The sequence below is a fragment of the Triticum urartu genome, chromosome 6 (assembly GCF_003073215.2).
Source record: "Triticum urartu cultivar G1812 chromosome 6, Tu2.1, whole genome shotgun sequence".
In the NCBI taxonomy this organism is placed as follows: Eukaryota; Viridiplantae; Streptophyta; class Magnoliopsida; order Poales; family Poaceae; genus Triticum; species Triticum urartu.
Genome location: NC_053027.1, coordinates 247,100,878 through 247,111,153, shown reverse-complemented (window position 1 = coordinate 247,111,153; position 10,276 = coordinate 247,100,878).

Genomic DNA, 10,276 nt, shown 5'->3' with positions numbered 1-10,276 from the left:
AGCATACATGAACCAACATCGAACATGTCGGTCATCAGCATGTGAATCCAGGCTGTAGCAACTGGGCTAACAGGACTCCGGGAACCCGGGCTGTAGCAGGCTAGCAGGACTCCCGAAGTCATCGCATGCCATTTCCCCGAAGAGACAGACACAGGAACGAAGTGGATCACATGCCGGCCAGTCTAAGTGTTCCGGAGCAGTAGTAACTGGGCTAGCAGAAATCTGGTAAACCGGGCTGTAGCAGACTACCATGGCTCAGTGGAAGCACCAGACTACATTTCCCCATAAGAGAGGCTACTAAGGATAGACAACTAGGTTGTCGGATCCCACACATACCAAGCATTCCAATCATACACACAATATGCTCGATATGTGCAAATACAACATGGCATCACAACAAGACTCTACGACTCAGAGTGTTTATTCATTAGGCTCCAAGGAGCCAAGTATTACAAACATGGGTCTCATGACCCAACATATAGAGCATACAAGCAACAAGCGGAAGAATAAACATGTCTGAGTACAGACAACTACAAATGAAAAAGGCTGAGAAGCCTGACTATCTACAAGACCCTCCCAAGGGTACAAGATCGTAGCTGAGGTAACAAGCTAAACATCGAAGTCCACGTGGAACTACTAGCGAGACTGAAGTCTCTCTGCAAAAACATAAAATAAGCAAACGTGAGTACAAATGTACCCAGCAAGACTTACATCAGGACTAGCTACATATGCATCGGTATCAACAAAGGGGTGGTGGAGTTTGACTGCAGCAAGCCAGCTTTGACTCGGTGGCTATCCTGAACTACGACTGCAAGCAACTCTTTTGAGGTGGCGCACATGAGTCCACATATTCACCATATCAATACCCCACTGTGGATCCACTCCCGTCTCCCTACGAGAAGGCCATCCATAGCACTCACGCTTATCTTGCGAGTTTTAGAGTATCCATTTCAAGTTATCTATGAACTGCACAGGCAACCCAGAAGTCCATTACCGCGGACATGGCTATTCGAATAGATGGTGTTAACCCTGCAGGGGCGTACTTCTTCACACACGCTCTCGCCACTTACCACCATGTACACGTCGTTTATCTCGGCAACCTTCAAGCGGAAGCCTGGCGAGGGAGTCGGCCATGACCTGACTAACCACACAAGTCTCTAGTCCAGGTTTATCGCCTATTCGGGTTCCATCCGCAAGGAGATCCGGCCAGGGTGTCGCTCACGGCCCCAAACGATGTGTACAGGGTTCCAAGCCCACCAAACGAGTGGCGCTTGGTGTACCCGGCCACGGTGCCTAGTCTGTCCGAAGCCCACCTATACCGGGTGCCACTTGGTAGACTACTAACACTACCTACAAACACCAAAAACTAGTTGCAACCCCTAGACAGAGATCAGGTTGATTAATAAGTCGAGAGGGGCACTTACACATTCAAATGCGTGGTAGTAACTGTTCATGGATCACAAACATAGAACTCAATTCCTGAGGATGGTTTCAATGAGACAACCCACCATGTACTCCTACATGGCCTCTCACCGCTACCTTTACCAAATCGTGTTCACACACCTAGCTCTCAACAGTAGGACATGTTTCACAACATTCCAATTCATTCCCGATGAATCAGACCTGACTCAACTCTAAGCAGTAGCAGGCATGAAAAACAAGCATGAATGAGTAGGCACATCAAGGCTCAAACAACTCCTAGTCATGCTAGTGGGTTTCATCTATTTACTGTGGCAATGACAGGTCATGCAGAGGAAAGGGGTTCAACTACCACAGCAGGTAATAGATGAATCGTTGTTGTCCTAATGCAATAAAAGAGAGTAGGAGCGAGAGAGTGGGATTGTATCGGAATGAACAAGGGGGTTTTACTTGCCTGGCACTTCTGAAGATAGTATAGTTCTTCATCGGTGTCATCGAACTCATCGTCGGAACGTCGTCTACTAAGGGGGAACAATTACCGGCAACAGAGAGGAAACACAATCAATGCAATGCAACAATATGATGCATGATCATGACATGGAAACATGCTGGTGTTTTGAGCTAATGCAACTAGCAACAAAGTTAAATGAAGTTGGTTTGAACCAAAGGTTCAAATTCAAACTCCATATGTGATTATTTAAATGCCAAACATATGATTTGCCCTATTCAGCAACTATAAGTTGTTCCAACATGCATAAGAATGGTACAGATGGATAGATTAGATTCTTTTGATCATTTTTTCATATGTAACTTATTTCATTTGGAGTTACGGTTGAATTACTATGAATTTTAGAAGTTTTAACAATTTTCTGGAATTTCCTGGATTATTTTTAACCCAGAAAATGACTTATTGCATCAGCAATGCGTCGGGGTGATGTCAGTAGGGTCAACAGGGCTGCCCCGGGTCAAATCTGATCGGTGGGACCCACTGGTCAGTGACTCAGTTAATTAACTGAGTTAATTAGTGCTAAACCAGCCCTAACTAAACTATCAGCAGGGCAGGGCCCACATGTCAGTGGCTTGTTTAACTAACTAAATTAATTAACACTAATTAAGTTAATACTAACTAAATAGGGGCCTGGGCCCACATGCCAGGGTTCCAGGGGGAGGTCAAACCCCCTGGTCAGCGGGGTCAAACCCGCCGAACTTGGCCCATGACTCGTTGCCGGCGAGGCCAGAGATGACGAAGGGGCTTGGGTTTGGCACTACGGCGACCAAAAGAGCGGCAGAGACCATCTACGCGTAGCTGGCGCTCAGCCGCATCCAACTAAGCAAGCGGAAGGGGCTGAGGTGGAGGGAGCTCGCCGGACTCGAGCTCACGGCGGCGGCCGGCGTTCGGGTGAGCTCGGAATCGATGTGGCAGGGCACGGAAAGAGCCAAGGGTGGTACGTTCGACTCCTGGGGGTGCACTGAATGCAGTGGTGAGCTCGCACGTGTGCTTGCATGGCCATAGCCACGACAGCGACATGGCTGGCGGTGAGGTGCTCTCGGCTTCGGTGAAAACGGCGGCTACACGGAGCAATCGATGCGGGAAGGAGGGGGGTTAGGGCAAAAGCTCACAGCAGAGATGTACGGATTGTCAGCATGCTCGGGGGAGGCCTGGAGGTGACGGGACGGCGGCGGCGATCTCCAACAATCCGAGGTTGAGGAAGAGCTCGGGGTCGTCACTTGGGGGCATTCGGCATCGCGTGCGTCGATGGAGAGGATGAGCCAGACGAGGCGGCGCTTCCAGAAAGCACGGGAAGGCGAGGGGAGAACGGTGGACGTGGTGGCGGCGACGGGCTCGCTCGGGTGGCTGTGGCGCGAGCGTTGGGGAGAGAGGGAGGAACCAGAGGGGGGGGAGATGCAGGGGGTGCCGTGGCGCTCTTGGCGCTCTTCAGCAGCAGCGACGACAAGCAGGAGGTGGCCGTGCGCGTGCTGGCGTGTAGAGGCCACGCGCCCCTACCTACTGGCGTGAGGTAGGGGATGACTGGCATCTCCAGTGGGCTGGGCTGCTATAGTAACGGGCTGGCCAGGTATTCTCTCTCTCTCTCTCCCTCCCTCTCTCTCTCTCTTTCTAATTCTGTTTCTGTTTTTCTAATTTTTTTGCAGTTTGTTTGCGATTTAGTTTTAACACCAAATCAACTTTAAACTTCATGAAAATAATTGTGCTAGCTAAGTGGACTTATCCAAAGCCAAACAACAATTTTCAGAATTATTCAACATATATTTATTATATAATAAATATATATCAAATTCAAATAGTTACTCAATTAATTTCAAATGCCCAAAATACATATTTCCGAGACTCCAAATATATTGGTTTGAATTTTACCTCTTGCCAATATTTTTACAGAATAACGGAACATTTCCTTGGACTCATTTGAAAATATTTTTAATGTTGATTATTTCTGAAGTGATTTCTGAGGGTTTCAACTAACCTCAATTCAACTTTCAGAATTTAGACATGATGCATGAATGCTCTCTTATGCAACTATTGCAAACAATTCTAGGGCCGTGACAATCGGCCTCCCGTACAACGCCATTCTTGGGTACCCAGCCATGGCCAAGTTCATGGCAGCAACTCACCCTGCCTACAATCTCATGAAGATGCCGGGAAGCAGCGGCGTCCTCACCATGGCAGGAGACACCAAGGACATGCTATTGGCCTTTAAGCTCGCCTTCAGGGCCACGGCGGCCACGTGACCAAGTAAGGAAGGAGCCCCGAAGGCTCCGAGGGCTGCGCCAGCAAAGAAGAAGAAATTGTTCTCTCAAGATCGGGCAGAGATGAAACAGGTGCTGGTTGATGAAGACGGGGCATCGGGCGCCACCTTTACCATAGGCGCTCGCCTCCCTCCAGATCAAGAAGAGGCGTTGGTCAGCTACTTATGCACGAACAAGGATGTGTTCGCATGGGAGCCCAAGGATCTTGTTGGGATCCTGAGGGGAATAATCAAGCATCACCTGAGGGTGTGCCTTAATGCGCGCCCGGTGAAACAGAAGGCGCGGTGGCAGTCCACAGAGAAACAATCGTTCGTCGTCCAAGAGACCCACAAATTGCAAGAGGTGAAGGAAATATGCCCTAGAGGCAATAATAAAGTTATTATTTATTTCCTTATATCATGATAAATGCTTATTATTCATGCTAGAATTGTATTAACCGGAAACATAATACATGTGTGAATACATAGACAAACAGAGTGTCACTAGTATGCCTCTACTTGACTAGCTCGTTAATCGAAGATGGTTATGTTTCCTAACCATAAACAAAAGAGTTGTTATTTGATTAATGGGATCACATCATTAGGAGAATGATGTGATTGACATGACCCATTCCATTAGCTTAGCACCCGATCGTTTAGTACGTTGCTATTGCTTTCTTCATGACTTATACATGTTCCTATGACTATGAGATTATGCAACTCCCGTTTGTCGGAGGAACACTTTGTGTGCTACCAAACGTCACAACGTAACTGGGTGATTATAAAGGAGCTCTACAGGTGTCTCCAAAGGTACATGTTGGGTTGGCATATTTCGAGATTAGGATTTGTCACTCCGATTGTCGGAGAGGTATCTCTGGGCCCTCTCGGTAATGCACATCACATAAGCCTTGCAAGCATTGCAACTAATGAGTTAGTTGTGAGATGATGTATTACGGAACGAGTAAAGAGACTTGCCGGTAACGAGATTGAACTAGGTATTAAGATATCGACGATCGAATCTCGGGCAAGTAACATACCGATGACAAAGGGAACAACGTATGTTGTTATGCGGTCTGACCGATAAAGATCTTCGTAGAATATGTGGGAGCCAATATGAGCATCCAGGTTCCGCTATTGGTTATTGACTGGAGACGTGTCTCGGTCATGTCTACATTGTTCTCGAACCCGTAGGATCCGCACGCTTAAGGTTTCAATGACAGTTATATTATGAGTTTATGCATTTTGATGTACTGAAGTTTGTTTGGAGTCCCGGATGTGATCACGGACATGACGAGGAGTCTCGAAATGGTCAAGACATAAAGATTGATATATTGGAAGCCTATATTTGGATATCGGAAGTGTTCCGGGTGAAATCGGGATTTTACCGGAGTACCGGGAGGTTACCGGAACCCCCCGGGAGGTATATGGGCCTTAGTGGGCTTTAGTGGAAGAGAGGAGAGGTGGCCAGGGCTGGGCCGCGCGCCCCTCCCCCCTAGTCCGAATAGGACAAGGAGAGGGGGGTGCCGCCCCCTTCCTTCTCTCTCTCCTCTTTCCCCCCTCCCGAATCCTATTCCAACTAGGAAAGGGGGGAATCCTACTCCCGGTGGGAGTAGGACTCCTCCTGGCGCGCCCTCCTCCTGGCCGGCCGCACCCCCCCTTGATCCTTTATATACGGAGGCAGGGGGCACCCCTAGACACACAAGTTGATCCACGTGATCATATTCTTAACCATGTGCGGTGCCCCCTTCCACCATAGTCCTCGATAATATTGTAGCGGTGCTTAGGCGAAGCCCTGCGACGGTAGTACATCAAGGTCGTCACCACGCCGTCGTGCTGACGGAACTCTTCCCCGACACTTTGCTAGATCGGAGTCCGGGGATCGTCATCGAGCTGAACGTGTGCTAGAACTCGGAGGTGCCGTAGTTTCGGTGCTTGATCAGTCGGGCCGTGAAGACGTACGACTACATCAACCGTGTTGTGCTAACGCTTCCGCTGTCGGTCTACAAGGGTACGTAGATCACACTCTCCCCTCTCGTTGCTATGCATCACCATGATCTTGAGTGTGCATAGGAATTTTTTTGAAATTACTACGTTCCCCAACAAGAGGTTGGTGTTATTCGGGAGGTGCGGTACCCGGAATGGCTGGCAAACCCGGTTATTGTCCCCAAGAAAGGTGGGAAAGAGCGCATGTGCGTCGATTTTACCAACCTCAACAAGGCTTGCCCTTAAGACCCCTTCCCACTTCCACGCATCGATTAGATCGTCGACTCCACCGCCGAGTGTGACCTGCTATGTTTTTTGGACGCCTTCTCGGGCTATCACCAAATCAAGATGGTAGTGCAGGATGTTGAGAAGACGGCTTTCCTGACCCCATGCGGGGTGTACTTCTACACCTGCATGCCGTTTGGGTTGCGTAATGCCGGAGCAACCTTCCAGCGACTGATGCACATTGCTCTGGGCGAGCAGCTCAGGAGGAACACCTAGGCATACGTTGATGACATAGTGGTGAAATATTGGGAGGCAAGGACCCTTATTGAAGACCTGGAGGAGACATTTGCCAGCCTGCGCAAAGTGGATCTGCGACTCAACCCGGAGAAATGCGTGTTTGGCGTCCCCTCTGGCAAGCTGCTGGGTTTTCTGGTGTCGCACCGGGGGATCGAGGCCAACCCGGAGAAGGTCAAAGCCATAGAAAGGATGAGCCAACCACAAACCCTCAAGGAGATGCAGAAATTAGCGGGCTATGTGACCTCACTGGGGCGCTTCATCTCCAAGCTAGGAGAACGCGCCCTCCCATTCTTCAAGCTGATGAAAAAGAAAGGACCAGTCAAGGGGACTCCGGAGGCTGACGCGACCTTCCAAGACCTCAAGAGGTACCTCACCAGCCCACCAGTGATGGTGCACCATGCCCCTCGAGCCCTTGGTGCTCTACCTGGCCGCCACACCTCACTCTGCCAGCGCGACGCTGGTGGCGGTTGTGACGCCCCCGATTCAATCGTACACTAATCATACACACAAACGTGTACGATCAAGATCAGGGACTCACGAGAAGATATCACAACACAACTCTACAAATAAAATAAGTCATACAAGCATCATATTACAAGCCAGGGGCCTCGAAGGCTCGAATACAAGAGCTCGATCATAGACGAGTCAGCGGAAGCAACAATATCTGAGTACAGACATAAGTTAAACAAGTTTGCCTTAAGAAGGCTAGCACAAACTGGGATACAGATCGAAAGAGGCGCAGGCCTCCTGCCTGGGATCCTCCTAACTACTCCTGGTCGTCGTCAGCGGGCATCACGTAGTAGTAGGCACCTCCGGTGCAGTAGGAGTCGTCGTTGAAGGTGGCTTCTGGCTCCTGGGCTCCAACATCTGGTTGCGACAACCAGGTAGAAGGGATAGGGGGAAAAGAGGGAGAAAGCAAACCGTGAGTACTCATCCAAAGTACTCGCAAGCAAGGACTAATACTACATATGTATGCATTGGTATCAAATGGAATAAGGGTTTCATATGTGGACTGAACTGCAGAAAGCCGGAATAAGGGGGGGTAACTAATCTTCGAAGACTACGCTTCTGGCAGCCTCCGTCTTGCAACATGTAGAAGAGAGTAGACTGAAGTCCTCCAAGTAGCATCGCATAGCATAATCCTAACCGATGATCCTCCCCTCGTCGCCCTGTGAGAGAGCGATCACCGGTTGTATCTGGCACTTGGAAGGGTGTGTTTTATTAAGTATCCGGTTCTAGTTGTCATAAGGTCAAGGTACAACTCCAAGTCGTCCTGTTACCGAAGATCACGGCTATTCGAATAGATTAACTTCCCTGCAGGGGTGCACCACATACCCCAACACGCTCGATCCCATTTGGCCGGACACACTTTCCTGGGTCATGCCCGGCCTCGGAAGATCAACACGTCGCAGCCCCACCTAGACAACAGAGAGGTCAGCACGCCGGTCTAAACCTAAGCGCACAGGGGTCTGGGCCCATCGCCCTTAGCACACCTGCACGTTGCGTACGCGGCCGGAAGCAGAACTAGCCCCCTTAATACAAGAGCAGGCTTACGTTCCAATCCGGCGCGCGCCACTCAGTCGCTGACGTCACGAAGGCTTCGGCTGATACCACGACGCCGGGATACCCATAACTACTCCCGCGTAGATGGTTAGTGCGTATAGACCAAATTGCTAGACTCAGATTAAATATCCAGATCTCGTTAAGCGCGTTAAGTATCCGCGAACGTCGACCAGGGCCAGGCCCACCTCTCTCCTAGGTGGTCGGAACCTGCCCTGTCGCTCCGCCTCAAAGATCCACTCGCGGGTGCTCCTCAAGCCGACCCGTCTTTAGTCACCACATGTATCATGTATAAAGTATATAGTATATACCCGTGATCAACTCCCGAGTGATCACGGCCCGATAGTATAGCATGGCAGACGGACAAGGATGTAGGGCCACTGATGATAAACTAGCATCTTATACTAAGCATTAGGATTGCAGGTAAAGGTAACAATAGTAGTAGGAAGGACAGACTATGCATCAGTATAGGATTAACGGGAAGCAGTAACATGCTACCCTACTCTAATGCAAGAAGTATAGAGAAGAGTAGGCGATATCTGGTGATCAAAGGGGGGGCTTGCCTGGTTGCTCTGGCAAGAGAGAGGGATCGTCAACTCCGTAGTCGTACTGGGTAGCAGCGGCGTCGGTCTCGGTGTCTAGCGAGAGAAGAGGGGGGAGAAACAATAAATATTTAAGCAAACAGATGCATAGCGATGCATGACATGACAAGTAGCGGTGCTAGGGGTGCCTTATCGCGGTATGAGGTGATACCGGTGAAGGGGGGAAACATCTGGGAAAGTATCCCCGGTGTTTCGCGTTTTTTCGGACAGATGACGGAGTGAAATGTTGCAGGTTCTCTATGCTAGGGACGTGTGGTGGATAAACGGCTGCGTATCCGGATTCGTCTCGTCGTTCTGAGCAACTTTCATGTATAAAACTTTTTCATCCGAGCTACGGATTATTTTATATTAATATTTAAAGATTTAATCAATTTCCCAAATTATTTGTATTTCAAAATTAATAGACAAAATGCTATGGGTACCCAGTCCTGTGTACACAAAATGTACACAAAGGCTGACATGTGGGCCAGTGGACCCAGTTGACCAGTCAAACTTTGACTGGTCAACAGGAGGGTGGGGCCTCCTTGTCATTGACTCATTGAACTAGTGAGGTAGTTAATTAGTTAACTAAGCAATATTAATTAAGTTAATTAACTATTAAATTAATTAATTAATTATTAAATATATTTAGTTATTTTGAAATTCTTTTTTTAACAGGGGGCGGGCCCCACTAGTCATACTCACAAGGGGCATTAGCACTTAATCTAATCCGGGGGTTATCCCCACTAATCCAACAGTGGACCGGCTGGACTCGTGCGGGCACGCGGCGCCACGGCGGTCGGGGCGGCGCCAGGCAATGGCAGCAGCTACTGCAACAGCAGCAGCAGTAGCAGGCGACGACGGCCTGATGGAGCGATGCGGGGGGGGGGGGGGGGGGGGGGGGGGGGGGGGGGGGGGGGGGGGGGTTGCAGCAGCAGAAGTGACCGGAGGTGCGGGGCTCCGGTGGTGGCGGGGCTACCAGGGGAGCGAAGGCAGAGCCGGCGAGGTCATGGCACGCGCGTGGCCAGCGCCACGGTCGGGGCTCCAGCGCGGCGGAGGCGCACGGGGCCGCAGCAGGGGGAGCAGCACTCGGGCGGAGGCAGCATGGCACGACGGGTCAACTGCGGGGCCGGCGACGAGCGGGCGCGGTGGTGCGGGGACCGCAAGGCGAGGGGGAGGGCGCGCGCGAGTGGGAGAGCGCGAGCGTGGCTGATCCGGCGACGGGAAAGAGAGAGGTTGAAGAGGAGGTGCTCACGTTCAGAGCAGGGGATCGGGCAGCGAGGCTTGAGGTAGTCCGGCGAGGAGGAGGATGGGGACGGGCGGCGAGCTGGTGCGGATCCAGCGACGGAGCTCGGCGGCGGGGCAGCGCACGCGAGGCGGCGCTGGCGCCGGTGATGACGACGCGTCGGTGGTGGTTGCGCGGGCTTCGGGCGGCGGCGCCCAATCGGCGAGGGGCGGCGCGGATCGATC